Here is a 19,799-nt window from a genome sequence, read left to right as displayed (position 1 = left end):
AAAACTCAAAAAAGAGCTATTTCTTTTCAAAAGAAAAATCTGTACCAGAAGGTATCAAAGAGACAGGAATCAGAAGCCTTAAAATATAAGTTACAGCAGCGATTGTCATCAATCCAAGTCAACGGATTAATGAACAAAAAGATGAATGCAAAGCCCAAAAACTGGACTGAAGAAGACATTCAAAGTTCTCTGATTTTGAGATCAATGGTTGGAGGAAATGCATAATTATCTTCAGAAGAAATGTCCCCTCCTTTTGCCAGCTTTATCAACTTTACGAAAATGGATTTCAAAATTTTAATGTGCCCCTGGGATTCAGCATAAACTTTTATATATTTTATGAAAAAATTGAAGAGTAAGTGTATCTAGAATTAGATAAAAATATTGTAAATTGTTTTCTCTTCTATAATTTTCTCCCAAGAATGATCCGTTTATGCATCTTGGAGTGCTGTCTTTTGATGAAATGGATTTAAAAAGAAGTTACGATTACTCTCCTTTCATATGATCAAGTCTTTGGCACAAACAAGAAGATCCAGATTGCAATAGTATTTGGACTTTGCGAATCTGGAAAATATCTGTTTACTTTGATTTCGACACTACCATGTCTATTGAAAATCTATTCAATATCATAAAAGAAATAGAAAAGAGAAGAATTTGTGTAGTGGCTATGGTCTCCAATATGGGCCCATTACATATACGTAACACATTAGGAATCATTGAGGATTCTCTGTATTTTTGGAATCCATCGGGCACATCAAAGAAGATTTACGTCTTTCATGATGTGCCTCACCTAATCAAACTCCTGAGAAGCCATCTTTTGGATAAAGGGTAACTGGTACCCTTTAATGTACCTCAGATCACAAAGAATGATTTTATTGAATTGATAGCAAGAGATTGTGCAGAGCTAAAAATCAAACACAAGATCAAGAATATACATCTGGAACGACAGTCTATTTTTCTGGACACACAATTGTTCAGCCATACAACAGCCTCAGCATTTGAATATATTTTTCGAGCAAGGAGTTACAAGCTGAGTTTATTAAAATGTAGATTCCTGGTTTTGATGTCTTCAATAGTAGGAAGCCCATATACATATATGTTAAAAAAAGTTCTTGAGGATTTGGCATCCGTTTGGATGAACAAAAAGAATTCCTCAATAAGATGAAGGAAACAATAAAGAATATCAGGGAAATTGGTAAAGATAAATCCCGTTTTCCTTTCCAGCATGGAATTTTGATTTCCATATCATCTTTGGAAAAAGGAATCGAAGATTTGAGGGAATCATCTGGAATAAAATACATCCTTACTTAGCGGTTGAATCAGGATTGCTTGGAAAACTTTTCTAACGTTTGAGAGCCCTTGAAGTCTCCAATAATCATTCAACTAGTGTTGATTGTATAAATCGATTCCGATTAGTTATCCTTGACCAAGCTAATATGATCCATATTGAATATTCAGCAGTTCAAATTGAAGATAAAGAAAACGATAACTTCCTTGATTGTTTAATTAAGGTCTTGAAAAAAGAAGTGACTGTGCCAAAAATGGATTACGAATTAGGAAGAATATGATGATGCTTTACTATTAGCAAATAAATGAGACTTACATCCGAATTTGGAACCCAAAGTGTCAAGAGATTCTTCCTTTTCTGTCTTGGACTGTGGGTATTCAAGGACTTGGTTACATAGTAGGATACCTGGCTAAAAAGTTTGAAGCTCTATACCCTAAATATGGATACAGGACACGAGATCATCCTTCTGCAGATTTAACACCATGGATATCAACTTTATCCAGAGGAGGGTTGACTAAGCCAGAATTTTCATTTTTAACTCAAATAAAACAATTCGGGGCAATCCTTGAGGCTTATCATGGACCAAAAATTTCAAATCAACATAAAGTTATTGAGTCATTAATATCTCTTCTCCAAGTGTTAGCTCCAAATTTCCCTCAGGATGTCATAATAAAATAAGAACCTTTATTAGTTCTATGGAACTAAATAATAGACTACATAGTAAAACAAAGAAATTGGCCAAAAATTAAAGAAATTATCACATTATATGTATAACATAACTTTCTATAAATAATATTAAATTTCGTATAATTGGTTAATGATAAATTTAACATATGTTAAACTTTTTTTATCCAGAGGATTTTTAATATTATGTTAAATTAAATAAAAATAGACATTTAATCATTTTATAATCAAATTACATTAGAAATTAGGCAAAACATCGCCTACTACCACGATTATCATGATCCAACTACGTCATAGCGTCAACTTACTGGACACGCGTTCAGTGATCAGATCCTCTATTCTATTAACCTGGTATGTACAATGTAGATACATATACACACAATCAATTCCTTGTGTTTCTTGCCTATTACACCCTCACTGTTTCTTCTTATCATTTCAACTCTAAGATAAGGGTCGAAAAATGAATATACCTTGTATATCTAATATAATATAATATTGTATTACGCGGTTGTCCGCTCATAAAAACGCATAACCAGGGTATTTATTTTAAAAAATGAGACAAAAACAGGATTAAGACATAAATAAAAAGTGTTCAGAATTCTGAGCTATGTACTTAAGGTTTCCTTCTGATCAGAACAGATCAGAACTAGACCAGGTTTTTTTTAAAGCAATGATCCGAAAATGCACCAAAAAACGACAAAGTGAGAACGACATTTGTTAAATACAAATTATAAAATAGAAATTATGAAGAAGATTAGCGAGTTTGTCCTTTTATCTATTAATAAAAAAATTCAAAATGCATTCTAGTAACATTGAATATATTTTATATACATTTAAAATTAAAATTGTTCATTGAAATAACAATTTCGATCCTGCATTGACATGCATATTTTATTCATTCCATGCCATTATTTATTCGTCTTTATATATGGGCGTCCACAGGGAGTGGGCTCGAGGGTAGCCTCATAAAGATAAAAGAAAAAATTATTTTTTTCTGCGAATAGCTATGGATTTTTGAAATTTTTTCACAAAAATTAAATATTTTTTGAGCAGATGTGGATTTTTTTTTTTTTTTTTTTCAAAAAAATAACCAATCACCTCCTCGATGTAATCCTGTGCTCCGAAAATACGTCGAACTTACAAAACGTAGATTAATTGAATCGAAATTCAATTTATAAAATTACATGGTTTCATCAGGTGATGAATTTCTTATGAATACATATGGATGTTAGAATTTTGTTTTGCAAAAAATTTCATTTTTTGTCAAACGCTGTGGATTTTTGAAATTTTTTCCGAAAAAATTTACACTTAATTTTTTTCCATTTTTTTTTGTGAAAGCTATGGTCTGAAGCCTTTGCAAAAAAATTACATAATAGGGGGAGGTTAGTTGTCTATAGTTTAACATCATAGCTTTCGGTGGTTAACACTGCAACTAAATCAAAAAATGTTTAGAGCAAAAGTTTTAGCGGATATCTACACGATAGAAAATATCAGCCATTTGAATTTTTCTTTTTTTTTTTTTGATGTGGCAACCCTGGATCACGTGTTTTGGCATTTACAATTTGTGTTAAATATTCAAAATACAAAATTATCCGAAAAAAAATTTTATTATGATATTTTGAAACAGAATAAATTTAGGAGACAAAGAAATGCAGAAACCTTGAGATCGGAAGTTGGTCCTTTAAACATATTATCTTCGATCTGAGATATGGAATGTAATATTTCGCATAAAATTTATAAGAAAAAAATCATATAAACATCTCAAAAAGGTCATTGAAAAAAAATGCAAAGGCCCTTTTTTTATTCAAAATTATTCCATTATGTTTGGACAGAACTTGAGAATTGACGTTATTTTATGAAGCTAAAATGTCCTTAAAATTTACAAGAAACATATAGGCCAGGGAAATAAAAGATTTAAAAAAAATATATAAATATACATTATTTGGTTGTAATTTCATCCTACCCTACGATGTCTTTATTTGCAAATTTCTTCTGTTTCGAAATATCTTGATGAAAATGGTCCGTTTAATATTTTTTAATTTCTACGTTTTGTTCGTGTTCCAATATAAATATTCATCAAGTACTTTGAAGTGATTATTTAATTCTAGGGTTATAGGAAATACATGATCACAAATGTTCTATCTAATATATTAGTATTGTCAGGATAACCATATTTTTTCGCTTTCCAGGTCTAAAATGAGTATTTGTATTTTGACACTGGTTCGATCAAAATATAAATAAAAATATCGTTAAAATGCAATTCACATGAACTTATTAATGCATTATTTTGAAGGTCTTATGTTTCGGGTAACTTAGAAATTTGAAGACGTTATTAATTCACTACAATAACTTTTAATCATTGGCCCAATTTTCTAGCTCAGAAACGTGGTTACACTTTGTTATAAATATAATTCCATTAAGAAAAACAATTGTTTAAAAGTAAGTCTTATAAAGAATCTAAAATATAAAGTCATTGAATGGTTTTAAGTACATATGTAAAGGAAACTGCGCAAGAAAATGAACAAACCATTGCAACGAAACCTTCCTTTATTACAAAACATTTTATATTTTGAATACCATTTCATGGTATTCAAAATATAAAAATATATATAGGTTTAACATAGTCTTCTTATTATTAATAACATAAGGTGATTTTTGGGACTACATATTAGAGAATGTAAAGGAGGGTTTCCATTTGTAGTCTAAAATGTATTATTTGCTTCGTCCAGGACTGTTTATCTTAATGATAGGCCTGGAGCTGAGAGGATTTATAGGGCCCACGAGGGAATGAATAGAATAAAATTATATATTTTCATATCATTAATAGATCTTGGTAAACTCAATAATCTCCGTAGGCGTGTGCCCGATACGGACACAGACAAAAATTGCCATGTAGCCTTCGTGTTCAGAAGACATTTCAAGGGTTTTGTGTTTTTTCTTGTAAGTTTTGTCAGAAAAATCTGAAGAGCAAACGTCAGGCGTCTGCAGGATTATATATATATATATATTTTTTTTTTTTTTTTTTTTTTTGGGGGCTTGGTTTTTAGAATTTTATCAAAATTTAAATTTTTGGAAATTTAATTTCAAAAATGAAAAAAAAAAATACAAATAATAAATTTTTTTCTTAAAATTTAAAGAAAGTTAAATATTGAATTATTTGGAAAAAAAATTCAAAAATTATTTAGCTGTTCACAAAAGATTAAATTTTTTACAAAAAAATTTCAAAAATTAAATTTCAAATAGAACATTTTTTGGAAAAAAAATTCTAAAATCCACAAGAAATGGAATTTTTTTGGAAAAAAATTTTCATAAGTAAGTAAAATCTCAAAATTCAAATTTAAAAAAAAATGTAAAATATTAAATTTTCTAATAAAAAGCAAACATTTCATTTTTTTGGGGAGGAGGGATACAGCCCCTCCAGCCCACACCTTGCTGACGCCTCACACTTTCATAAACATAGATATGAAGGTTGCCAAGATATGAAGGTCAGCTTGTTCCTGATTTAAAATCCCTAGCCTGTATTGGCGTATTATCATTTACATAATAGACCAAAATAAGTTAGTGAGTTTAAGGAATGAACGGTTTAGTAGACTAACCTTGACATGCACAATCATTTTGTATCATTTATAAGACTCTCCATAATGTTTTCCTAATATGAATATCTAACCATCAGCAAAAGATTATTACAAAATGTTTGTAAGCCAGCTTTCGTGTCTGTATCTGTGTTTTGGAAGTACGTGAGATTTATAAATATGATGATAACCTCTGCAATGATATTTCAAATTTAGCAGAGGTGTACGTAGAAACTAGAAGTAATAAAGAATAGAATGAGTGAGGAGAAATCGTGGACTTTTTGATATCAAACAAAAGGGATAAACTTTTGCTAGAATGAACAGGATTGCAACATTGAGGGCTTGCTACAAACTTCTTCATTGATATATCTTTCTAATTCTCAAAATGACACTCTTTGACTGCTACTATGGCCTCCAACCTGGGTCTAAAGGCGCCGCAGCACTTCTTGATGATGGTTTGGAACATAGTTGCCCACTACAACTCGACAAAGACTTTGAGGCCATTTAAATTTTGGTTAAGGGTAGCATAGGGGTTCTTCCCGATTACACTCCAAATGGCATAGTCGAGGGGAGGACATTCTGGGGAGGAGGGTTCCTAAATTGACCCACTATACTTTAACCAAGTCAACAATTTCTGGCCTCTCTTGACCTCGTTGGCTTTTGTTCTTGTTGAAAGCAGTACATAAGATACCCTTCCCCAAATCCTTTACATACCTCCTCACAGATCAATCATTAACATTGAGAGCCTTGGCATGCAACCTCATCGACTTGGACCATTGTCAGGGGACTTAACAAGGCTCTGACTGATAGTCACTATCTTTTTAATCTTGTAAAAAAGACTCTGGGAGCACACTACGACCTTCAGGATCTCCTTCACACTCACTTGTGCGTGGAACAAATCACAACAACCTTTGCCTTTTCGCCTCCATCTGACTACTGTTATTTTTGAATTTTTTTATTTATTGTTTGTTAAGTGGAATAGTCATTTTTTTAAATAACGCAACCTTGTATTTTAAATCACATGATGTATATATGCTGAGATAAATAAAGTTCCTGTAAATAACCCACTATCTGTAGTATTATCCAAGGCGAAATCGGTTAAGGCAAAACAGTCACAAGGCAGACACGATCCAAGTGAATCGTAAGAAAAAAAAAAAAACAAACACATTAGAACAAATTTCAAACTCCGCCTATTGTATCCTCTCTGAATCATGAGAAATGTAGTAGTTTTTTTTCTGGGCAATTTCTATGAAAACATTTAGAAAAAGCATATCCTTGAGAATGTAAATATATATTCAGAAAATAATCAAACTTAATTTGCTGCTGTCATTACGAAGCAAATGGTGTTGAAAGACCTAATAAATATATAATATGAAAAAAGAAAAAAAAAATGGAGATTTGGTACAATTTTCTCTAACACAAAAACAATAATTGCCGGAAAAATGCTCTCTTTATTTCTGAAAAAAAAAAATTGTTACTAAAAAGAGGGATCATTTCGCTAAAGTAATAAGTAACTCAAAATCATTGGCATTTCAATCTATTTTAAGCACTGTTTACAATTAGGGATCTTTTACAGCTCCATATATTTTTTTTAGATAGATTTGTAATGTCCAAATAATGCATACAAATAAAAATCAAAAAAAGCTAATTACTTTTCACTGGAGTTATATATCAGCAATGAAAATAAAAATGGATGCACTTAATATTTATAGGGGAAAAATGGACTCTAAAAACACCTCAATAGTTTTGGCGGCAAGATAGATTGGATAAACGGGATAGGGAACCTAAGAGACAGAACTCTCTTGTCTAGGGGATAAAAACTAAGAAATGGTGTAATCAGGGTTGTTACTATGGAACAATTGCATTCATATACATTTTCTCCATAAAAATGCAAATAAAGGGCGAAAGTGCAAAAAAAAAGAAGTAAATGAAAGCAAAAATACAAATAATATTTGAACATCAATAGCTATACACGCTCGATGCTACATGCCAGTCACCAGCAAGATTTCATCATCACTGAGAATTAACTTTTTTTGATGTAATGTTTATGTGCAATTTGAGAGTCTATGAATTTTTGTGAACTGATTGGATAGGTGGCCCCCTAGTGGTCATTCTTGACCATAAAACAGTCCCTGTAGCTTTGGTTAAAATCTTTTTGTTTACAACCTTGATTCTGCTATTTATATTTTGGATCTTTTATTATGGAATGACATTATGAGACAGTTTTGTTATATATTTATGGACTTTGAATATTAACTTTTAAATCAGTTACTAAAAATATTTACATAGATATTTTTTTGTTTTAATATTTAATGGCAGACTGTATAAACTTGTAAATCGTTTATAAGAATGCATTTTCCAACAATCTCAAATAATGTCCTTCTTTTTAAAGAAAATCTACAACTTTTAATGCTTCATGCAATAAATACATAGAGTTTGTAAGTATTCTTGTAATAAGAAGAAACTAATTCCTACCCATTTTTCAAAATTATTTACAAGTCCTCTGCAGGTTTTTAATAATAGGTTTTTAACATTTTAAGAAAGGTTTACTTAGACATGCATCTGAGAATATATATGCTGATATAAAATATATTACGAACCAAGTTGTTTGTCTATTACCTCCACCAACAAAGTTGAACAGAGTTTCTTTAACACCTCCGTTTGTCTGTTTGTCAGAAGGATTACGGAAACAGTTTGATAAAACTTTGTATGAATGTGATATAACATATGGACTGAAAATGCCCTGGATGTACAGATAGATGGCCCTATTTTTTTAAATTCCCCTCATTTTCAGTTAATACCAACCTTTAAAAAATAACTGACAAAATTTATATTCTTTAGTTTGTACGTTCTTGTGCTATGTTTGACGATACTTTTGTCATTTCAAAAACAATGGATAAAATAACAATTTAATTTTTAACTTCTCCTTGATGGGAAAAAATACTGTTAAAGCTAGGCAGTGGCTTGAAAAGTGTTATGGGGACTCTGTTTCATAAAGCGAATAAAAAAAAATAATTAAAAAAAAAACAATTTTGAAAGAAAAAAATGCATTTTCTTTTTTAAGGCTCGGCCTTTTTAGCCTATGTGTTATTTTAAAAGTAGAAGGTCATTAACCTTTGAGTGGTCAAGGTTATCCAAAACACATAAAAAATGCATAACGGTCCATAAGTGTATAACAAATTTAGATACATCACTCAAAATAAAATTTGAGAGATCTCTGAATGTTGTTACACACACAAAAAAAAGATTAGTTTAGAAACATAAACCATAGGACGACACAAAATATCCCTTTTCAAAAAGGGAAAGAAATGTCTAGGAAATAATTTACTGGGAACGAAATTTCCAGGAATGAAAAGAAGGTGCATTTATTTATCTAGGCCCCTATTTGATATAGAGTAAATATTTGTGCTTAAGTGTCAAAGAGATACCGCAGGACATTTATCTCAGGAAAAGGTATCGCAAAATCAATTCACTATTCTTGTAACTTCAAGAATATCCACAAAATAATTATGTTATGTCAAACAAAATATTATAATAATCCTTGAGGTCATAAATCATGAGTTTAAATATGAATTTCCTTCGATAGAGTTAACGCAAGAAAATATTTATCTTATGCTCCAAATATTAAGCAGAAATGACATTTATTTAGTTTATGTATCTCAATTTCCCCCCCCCGTGACCTTAAACTTTGACCTTGACCTCTTCAAAATTAATTTGATTTATGCATCTCTATTTGTTCAAAAGTTATGGGCAATTTTGTGACTTATCAACTTAAAACATATAGCCCCGAGATCTTTCTCCTGTTTATGTAATATTTAACCGTATTTTTTTATTTTTTCGGGTTTAACATGGAGCTGGGTCAAATGGGTGTATTTTGCGTTTGAAGGATTGTGTCAGGGAATTTTATTAACTTTTCAAAATGTTTTCATTTTATTATTACATGCCTTAACTATCCATTTCAAATAGGCAGCATTCATTTGTAATTGAAAAATAACCTAGAAAATTTTAATTGAAGAAAAATGAGTCAGGTACACTCATTTGACCCCATTCATACTTAACTCATATATATCCTAATTTTATATAGAGACTCTTACCCACAATTTGATACTAAAGTTACTTAGGTTTAAGTTGACGGTTTTTGTGTAGAAATCCATTCAAAAAACCTCAATAATTGTTACTGTTATCAAAGGGAAAATTCCGTGTTATATTTTGTATGGGGGAAAAAAACTATATCTTAATCGAAAGATACAACTAAATATTTTGGAGATGTTAAAAAAAGAAACAGAAAATCAAAAAGGGTACCCTGCCAATTTGAAGAATGTTTTGGAGGAGAGCCGCTTACCTGTCATGATGTCAGGGATAACAAGGACTGGAATATTTAAACTTCTTTTGAATATTATTGAATGTCGTAGAAAAAATAAGTTCACTAGTCAGGAGTTAGATAATAATGACAAGAGCCAAGTATAAGAAAATTTCTAGTTCAGATTACCAATTTTGAAAAAAAACGGCGAGCTAAAAATTACCCCCAATTTTAATCACTACTTTTAACTTTCCAATAAATCCTCAGCAAGGTCGTATCCTTATCAGTCTAGCGGTTCAAGTGGTTTCGCTTCTTGAACCGCTAGAATCGGAACCGACAAAGTCGAGCCAAGACCGGAACCGAGGCTGCAATATATTGCTTATTGCTCTCGGTTCTTGTGATTTTGTTGCTATATAGAATGTATAAAGAAATTAATATACCGGTAGTTGCATAAATACGCAGACTAATTTTTAAACGCTTATATCTCGAGGTTCCGTGCCCGGAAATAAAAACTCCAGCACAAGTAACTCGGTAAATCTGTTGGCTTTGTTTTTGTTTTTCTTACTCGCATCAAAAAAAGTCGTTTACGATGAATGACGAGGCCAAACGTCATATGGTTACTACTCTTCTCCACGCCGGTAGGTCTGTCAAGGAGATAGTCATGGACACTGGACTATCCAGGACTACTGTGTTCAAGGTCCAGAAGCTTGTCAAGGAGGGACAAGATCTGAAGGAGGGTGCCCCTACCTCTGGAATGACTCAGGATTGGGTTGCTACCAACATGCCATTTTGGAACAAAAACATTTGGCCACCTCAATCACCTGATTTGAATCCCCTTGACTACAGTGTGTGGTGGCAAACTGAGAAGAAGGCCTGTGCTACCCACCACCCGAATTTGGACTCATTGAAGGCCAGCGTCAATGAGCAATGGGCAGCCATGGAAGACCATTACATCATCAATGTGGGCAAGGCCTTCCGTGGGCGCTTGGAGGGTGTCATAGAAGCTGATGGCGGTTATATTCAGTAATTATATTCAATTTTATACCAGAATCAATTCTCTATTATATAATTCTCAAAAAAAATACGTGGAATTGCAGTGTTTTCCAATTATTTTTTATACGTCACCAGGTTGATACAGTTCTATCTTTTTTCCAAATAGGTAAGGCCTTCTTATGGATCCAGAGGAATAGTGTTTTTATCAACAGACGGTTTAAATAAAAGAGGGAAGGGGTGGGGGTAGATTATGGATCCAGGTCCGCTAATAAACTTGTTGGGCCCCTATGATATGATAACTAAAATATTTCTTAAGACAGGGTTTCCCAAACTTTACTACGGCAAGTCCCCTCCTACACTAATACATTAATAGCTGAGGCTCCCTTTATACAAAACATATGTATTATGTATGTGTAGAATAAAAGAAATCCTCAATTGCTCTTAGCCTCCCATCACAGCCCCCACTTTGAAAACCATTGTTTTTAGCAACCATAGTTTTCAGGGGCCTACTGAAACTTGGGGCACTAAGCACTTTGCATATAAGGTAGCTCCGGCCTTTCTGTATCTAATATGATTTATTTGGACCCGAATTTTCTTGTGCCGCCCCTTGTTTTAACTCCCTGTTTTCAAAGTGAGCCTGTGTAAGAAAAAACCGAGGCCGAAGTCGTTGAAATGAAAGAACCGGGACTGATAGAATAACAGAACGTGAACTAGGCACAGCCTTGATGCTCAGTGTTACTCATCTTGTTACTTTCATGAGCACAAGCACTAATGTAACCTTGTAGTAACTTATCTACTCTAGAAAGAAAGAATAATCTTGGGGAAACGAATATCAGGAGTGTTAGGTCATATTTTTTACAAATCTGAATCAATTAATGTTAAAGGAGGAACAATAAAAAGAAACTGGATAAGAATATACACGCGTTTAAGACAAACTAGGTTTTTTAAAGACTCGACATTGCTTTGGCTTTGTCTTTTAAGATTTTTTAATTATATTTCTTTAATCATAAAGAGAGGTTCTGTCCCGAATACTTTAACTTGTAATCAATTTGAAATAAATTCATGCATGAATAATGTTTCTTTATACTTCTTGCTCCAATATTCCGCAATTATCTACTTCAGTGAATAAAAAAAAAAGTTTTTTTTTCTATGTTGCAATTTAATAACATGAAGAACAGTATGCAAAAATTATAACAAAATATGTTTTTTATAGTAGGATACTAATTATTAGTTTTGTACCCATGGAGGGTAAATAATTTAATAAATCAAAAAAAAAAAAAACCACTATATGATGAACCTTATTATCAATACTTATAATTATAATATTACGAATAATAAACATAATTTTTGCATAGTTTTACATTCTACTCGTTATTTTTGGCAAAGATTCTTTCTTGGAAATCTTTTAGAGGAGAGTAGAGAGGATTCATGACGTTTCATTAGATCAGCTAGGATCATCTATGACAAGGATAATGTGAACTTATATAATCTTTCTTACAAAGTTTTATCTAAATCGGTAGCAATTTTTTTCCGTTTTCTTCCTCACAAACAAACGAAAGCGAAGAAGACATAACACTATCTTAGTTAGTGTATGTAAAAAAGAATAAAAATAGTTGCAAAAACTCTAGTGATGCACAAGTAGACTCAGAGGCGTCTTTTCTGTGAATAGTTTGAAAAAAAAAATCTCCAAAAATGTGTTGTTTGAAAAAAATATCAAATAATTTTATATGTGAAATTTCATTTTGAAATTTCTTTCCAAAAAATTTAATTTTTTTATTAGCTCAGTATTTCAAATATTTTTTTTTTTTTCAAAAAAAATAAATATTTGAATTTTTTTGTAAACACTCAACAGCTGTTGTTTTTTATATTTTTTTTTTCCGAAAAATTTAATTTTTCGTGAATAACTTTTGTTTGGAATTTTTTTTTACAAAAAAATTAATTTGTCATGAATAACTGTTGTTTTTGAATTTTTTTCCCTAAAAAAAATAATTTTTCAGATTTATAAAAATAATATTGTCATGCAGATGCCCCTGAGACTGTTGGTCCATGGGTTGGTTTGTGTATGTCACATGTATAGATCCCTAGTTCCACCAAAAATTTAGCTGGTTCATCACTTGCTAAGCTTTTTTGTAGCGGGACAGATTGCTAACAGTAAATCCAAAAGCCAGATCCCGGGATCTCTAGAACAACAATCAGAGCACTATTACTGATAATGATAAAATGAAAGATATGAGAATTTATCAGTAGGACAAATTTATTATGTTTTCTTTTTTAAGTATAAAAAATTTATTACATTCTAAAGTAATCCATAAAATTCTATTAATCTCTTTTATATATGTTTATATTTTGTTTAATATTAAGAAAAAAGAAAATAGTTTAAAAATATGCAAATAAAATTAACTGTTACTCAAAAAATAAACTTTAGGAATTACATTTGAGTACTTTTGATGTATTATTAAATCATATAATCTAAGGCAATGTGCTACATTGTCATATTATGTTACTTTGAAATAATAGAATTATCTAGTTGTCTTTAAATCTTCGTTTCTCTCGGCCTCGAATGACCTTGGAGTTTCGTTGTACAGGGTTTTTTTTTTCTCAAATAAATGTCATCAAAATTATCACTTTATTGCTTATCGAATTAAAAAATAAAGGAGCTGGCTAATTTTGGTAAACAGCGAATGACCTGATAAGTCCGGGGCTTCATGTATAGATGCGAAATTATTATTTTTACTACAACTCATTTTCAGTTAATACTAACTTCCAAAAAAATAGCTGTCAAAATTTTATGACAATCTGTTCTGTAGTTTGTGAGAGATTGTCCTAATTGATACTCTACTTTAGAACTTTCTAAAATAATGGATCAAAAAGAATGTCGTTTTTTAACTTTACATTGTTTCTGGATGGGAAAACATAATGTTCAAGCTAATAAAGGCTCCAAAAGTCACTCTGGTCCAACAAGGGAATTAAAAAAATAATTATTATAATAGTTGAAAAAAAGCTAATTTTGAACGAAGAAAACGTGTTTTATTTGTTAAGCTTGAGACGATTCAGTCCATGTGTAATGAGTCAAATCGCTTGCTTGTGATACGCTAACAAACACACATAGGCAGAAGACTACATCTCTTTAAAATAATATCATCATTGTTCTTAAATAGAGGTAAGTACTGAGTGATTATAAAAATTGTTCATAGCAATTTGAATTAATACAATTTTTTATTTCAAATTTCTCCAATACCTGTACAGTACAGATATTAAATATATAGATATGACCGTTTCCCGGTATGAATCCAATATATCAGTCCACGTCAAATTTCAAACATTCTAAAACATTCTTCAAAAGTGATCTGATATTAAAACCAAACCACTTTTTTTTAGATGTATAATTTAAAAAAAAATAGGTGAAAGTCTTCACATCTGTGGGTGGACTTTCAGCCACAACGTTGGCTAGAAGGATTTTTCTCAAAATTGATTGTGAATTACATTTGTATTATTCGAAAAATTATCCTCAATTTCTATCAAAAAAATATTCATTTGAACCCTATGGGTGGGTGGGTGCGTGGACAAATGTCTACTGTCAAAATTAGAGATTTAGTAGACTAAATGTCGAATACACAAAACGTCGAACGTAAAATATAAAATAAGGGGATCCTCCAAATGCTCTCTCACTATCTCCCATTAAGACATTGACCCACTTGAAACATACCCCACCCCACCACTCCTATACAAACTACCAGTAAGGGCCCCTTCCAACCCCCTTATACGACCAAAATGTTGGGGCTGTTGTATGTTATTGCCGTGTCTCAATATAAATTGAGGTGTTGGGAGGGACCTTTGAAGGTAACTTATTTGACGATGGTGGTTTTCTCCCTTTTTGGGACCCGGCGATACATGAAACCAGCTCAACTTTCGGAGTATAAATGGGAGAGTTTGAGGAGCCAATACTGCTGTTTATGTAGGGGGAATGTCTGATCACCTGAAAAAAGAAAATCATAAAATATATGGAGCCATTCATTTTTTGCCCTTGCTAACATCCAAATATGGGGATATAAATGGGAGTTTGTGATAATTCTTTAATGTTAGCTTATGTAGGGGTGGAAGGGTAAATATCTCGGGCGGGAAATGTCGAAAGTTTAATGTCGTGGATACTGTTTTTCATATTTTGAAATGTAATATTTTCTGGTGGATGTATTGTCCATTCGACATTTGTTGTTCGACGTTCTCTCAATCGACGTTTTGACCAACTACCCTTGTGGCAAAGATCACAATTAAAGTAGCCAAAGTTTATGGTCACAATAAAAGAATAAGAGATGGATAGGCTTTATTTAAAAGGGGCCATATTGTGGGCAATATAAGTCTCTGAAATCAAATCAATGTTCTTAGCTATAGCTAAAATTCTTCATTTCTCCTATACCTATACGATGCAGATATTGAATAATCTGCTCGAAAAATTGGTTTCCCGATTTCGATCTGATATATCAGCTAACGTATTATAACATTGTTCAAAAGTAACATTTTTGCGGGAAAAAATGGCCTCATTGACAAAAAAATCTTGCCATGCTAACGTCTGTATTTAATCACTTTTTTTTATAACTTTAATTGGAATCCCAATTAGGGATTTTTCAATTCGTTTCAGATTAAATTAATTTTTGTATATGATTTGAGCTGAAGGGAGACGGGAACATGTCACACTCAAATACAAGTTACAGAAAAAGTACTTTTCATAAGCATATTTTTATTTAGTTTAACTTGAGTAAAAACACATAAATTTGTAGTATACAATTTCTCACCATTTAATGCAAAATGTGACCAAGGAGTTGAAAAACCCTGAAGTTATTTAAGATGTTTTCTCCCTATATGCGGCAAAAGTAAACGATCAATCTGTGCCGGTAGGGATTGGCTAACATCCCACTGATTTGGTCTACTTTTTTTATAACTTCGGATGAGCGATTGCGAGATGCAATAAAGACATTAAGTCAACTCCTACATTGAATTCAACAAACTTTTTACATATTGTGATTACATATGAATAGTGTTGGATCTGCCATAGGACTGATTGCCTTGTCCGTCTTTTTTTTTTTTATTTTATCAGTCCGACCTTTTTTACCTTTCAAGGGTCTTAAGAACGATACCCGAGTCCTAAGGTCCTAGCTATTCCTTACTCATAGCTAGAATTGAATAAGATAAAAACGAAGTAAATAATGAATAAAAAGACTGTGGTCTTTTTAGTTTTTTAAAGTGATCTGACTCTACATATGACGTAATGAAAATGTTATATCTCGTTCTAGGTTGGACATTTCTACTGGAAAATAAGAATGGTGTGGAATTTTGAGTGTAGTTTTATAATAAAAAGTCATAAATTAATGTATAAATGCTGCAAATTCTAACTATGGCTCAGTTAATGGAAATGTTAGGCAGTTATGATAAGGGTTATGACCGCGTTACTTGGATGTTCTTGCTTCTTGCCCCCTAATTAGTGTTAAGAATGTAGATTGACTGACTAAGAGTTAGTTATTTAATAGGTGTGAACCATTCCCAAAGGTAATATGAGTATTTGGAAAGAATTGGTTAACCACCAACGGATTTTGGCCATTTTGTCTGTAACTTTTCCGAAGAAAGATTGCGTGATAGATTAAAGGCAACTCCGTGAACAAAAATCAAAAATAAACTTTTAGTTCTTCATCATAAATGTGATGGTGGGTTATCAGCGTGTAAAAGTATACGATAAAAGTGTATATAGTCTATATAGGTATCAATATTTATAGCAACTCTTCTTCATATATCATTTATAGGGCTAGTCATTATACGTCGAACCAAACAATAGACGTGGTAAACGGCCTCTTGTGGAAAGTAGTTTAGGTATTGTAACTATTTGATGAAGGATATTCTCAATGACAGAAGTGTACTGGTCAACTAACTGATAAGAAATTAATTTCATTGATGGATATCTATTAACATTGCCTATATAACATTTGAATAACCGTATCTCTAATTAAATACTATTTCTATGAGAGTCATAAACGGATTAAAAAGTATATCTAGGAACAACATAAATGTTCTATTACAGATCTAGTTTTCAAAGAAATGGTTCTTATGTCTGAATCACAAATTTGATGTTTCAAATTTCTTTTGGAAAAATTTTATATTTAAAATTTAATTTTTAATACTAATTTTTTGTGAACGACTGTGGGTTTTTGAAAAAAAAATTACAAATTTAATTATTTCAGAATTGTAAAGGAGTTTTATTTTTTTCAGAAAAATTATAATTTTAAAAATTTTAAGAGGCACAATTTGATAAGAAATAGTTAATAAAAAATATGTTAAACTGTTTTCTCAAAGATCTCAACTATGTATGTCTGATATTTGTAAATTACAATTTTAATACATATAATCTTGTTGATGCCCCTGATAGCAAAATTTTCGTTCCTAGTCAATTCATTCCCAATAAATTCATCCCCGGACATTTAATTCCCTGTTTGAAGAAGAATATTTAATGACGTAGAAATTATTTAAATGATATTTTTCATCGCTGCTCACAGCTGATCAAATAAAACGTCATGACAGCTTAGCTACTCTCTTCCCTAACAATTCTTCAAATTGTTAAGGTGGCTACGTTAATTTACTGTTTCTCGTTTTAACAGATCGTTAGGTCATATTTTTTTACAACTATCTGTCTGACATAAAAATTTGGTCAGGCAGAGTTCAAAGCAGATTGAAAAACATGTAATTTAGCCATGTCAAACATAAATAGTTGAGATCTTTGAGAAAACAGTTAAATATATTTTTTTTGTTAACATTTTTATTTTAAAATTCATGAAATTTTAATAATGAATTTTAGAATTAACGGTATCATATATTTATTATTATTATTATTACTTTTTTGGGGGGGTGTGGTTAAGTTTTTAAAATGATTTTAATCAAAAAATACTTTGGGAAAATTTTTGGGAAAAAAAATCAAAAATTCACAATTAATCTCAACAAATTTAATTTTTGAAAAAAAATTGTAAAAATCCACACCTGTTTACCAAAAATGAAAGTTTTGAAACAAAAAATGTCTCAAAATATGAAATTTAAAAAAAAAAAATTCAAAATTCGCTGTTGATTTTAAAAAATGAAATATTTTGAAAAAAAAAAGTTCAAATATTTAATTTTGGGACAAAAATTTCAAAAATTAACGGCTATTCACACAGAATTTTGTTGGAAAAAAATTCAAAAATTAAATTATAAATAATAATTTTTTGGGGGGAAAAATTTAAAAATCGATAGCTATTCATAAAAAAATTATTTTTTTGGCAATTAAATTTTTAGAAAATTTCTTTGAAGATTTTTTTTCTTTAATATTTGGGGCTATCCCCCTCCAGCTCACACCCTGCTGACGCCCTTGTTACTATATAGAATTTTAGATAAAAGTACAATGAACATATTAGGATGTCTCCTTCAGGTTTTTGTGGTGTTTTCAACCCACAGAAAATTCCCGACAAAATCGGGTTTTAATTAGATCATAACAATAACTACATATAATTATTATAGTAATATATGCAATATGAATTCCGATATGATTCCTAGCCTGCGGTTCAAGTTGTGTATTTAACAATTATATATGCCCTAGTTCAACTAAAAAGGAGCTTTTTCGTCATTTACTATTTGAATTTTTATTGCCGGTTGGATCCGGTTACAGAGTTTTAAAAAGTGGGATTCGTGAACTACTTGTAGTGTTGTGTTGGTTCTTATTTAGAACCAGGGTTCATTCCAGCTCAGTTCAATCCCACTTATAGGTACTTAAAAATACGTACAATGGATCATTCGTGACGTCCTTGAGATTACTTTAATATATTTTTCTGTTATATTATATAATAAATTGAGTAACTAAGTAACGAAATGCAAATAACAGCAGTAAAAAAATTTACTAATTTCTAATTGATGGCTTTAGGAATGTGTGTCTTCTTAGGTTCTATGAATACAATCAGTTTACACTTTCAAGTTATAAGAGAGATAAGATTTCGCACTTTGGCAGTTTTGTGATTGTTTGACGCAGTATTGTTTGAGTTTTCGTCAAAGATTCGCACCAACAAAGGGAAAAGTAACCACATTTTAAAGTTTTTCTGCAAACAAGGCGAAAATAACAGCCAGGCAGCCTAAAATGTGAATAGTGTTTATGGTCCTATTAATGCAATAGCCAACACACGATATTTTGGTTTCGTGGATTCCGTTTCTGTAATTATGATGTTGTCAAAGATGATATTTTTTGGGGAAATTCCAAGGACCGATAGGATTGGTTCCATGATTGAACGGGATCGGACTGAACCGAATATATAAGGACCATCACAACACAAACTTATCTTAATAATAAAATGAGAATATATGAGTCTGACTAGCTTAAAATTAATAAATTTTTCTTAAAGTATTAAAATAAATACTCAAATTATCACGATATTTCCCGGGATCCTGCGATTAAAAAAATAATTTGCCGGGGAATAAAAAACCTAGTGCATACCTTTACAATACATATATGAAGTTGTCCAGTTGAACAGAAATAGTTATGAGATTTTATTTTTAATATGTATGTATATGTACATAGTATGTGTTTGAGTACATCATGGCCTTTCTTCTCAAGGTTGCAAAGGCAGTTACCTCTAATTAAGTTTACGAGACATTTAATTTCCGTGCAAAAAATTTTTTTTTTTAATTTGTACTGCATTGCTCATTATAAACATTTGAGAAAGATTTTAGAAACAAATTAGTTTTTCAGGGTCGAAATATGTTGTGTCTTTTGAAATTTTCTTAAAATATCTCCCTTAGATTAAAGAACAGAGAAAAAAAAGGCTAGGGAGAAAATTTTCATACTAACCAAAAAAAATTATATTAAAAAACAAAAAAACCTAGATTTGGAGGACTACTGCCTCTCAAGCCCAGCCTCTGCGACTGCCCCTAGCCAATTTGTTATAGACATATTTGGTTTGATTAT

The 19,799-nt window shown here is 31.2% G+C and overlaps 1 long non-coding RNA gene across 1 annotated transcript; it reads left to right on the top strand.

Moving 5' to 3' along the window:
• LOC139906475 (uncharacterized) lies at positions 1–2,095 on the top strand. The gene is made up of 2 exons (XR_011782018.1): positions 1–352; positions 419–2,095. It is a non-coding gene; the product is annotated as an uncharacterized lncRNA (long non-coding RNA).
• The last annotated feature ends 17,704 nt before the right edge of the window (positions 2,096–19,799 follow it).

The sequence above is a fragment of the Lepeophtheirus salmonis genome, chromosome 10, assembly GCF_016086655.4.
Source record: "Lepeophtheirus salmonis chromosome 10, UVic_Lsal_1.4, whole genome shotgun sequence".
Classification (NCBI taxonomy): Eukaryota; Metazoa; Arthropoda; class Copepoda; order Siphonostomatoida; family Caligidae; genus Lepeophtheirus; species Lepeophtheirus salmonis.
The sequence above is the reverse complement of the archived record's forward strand: the minus strand, read 5'-3'. Positions and strand labels throughout refer to the sequence as shown.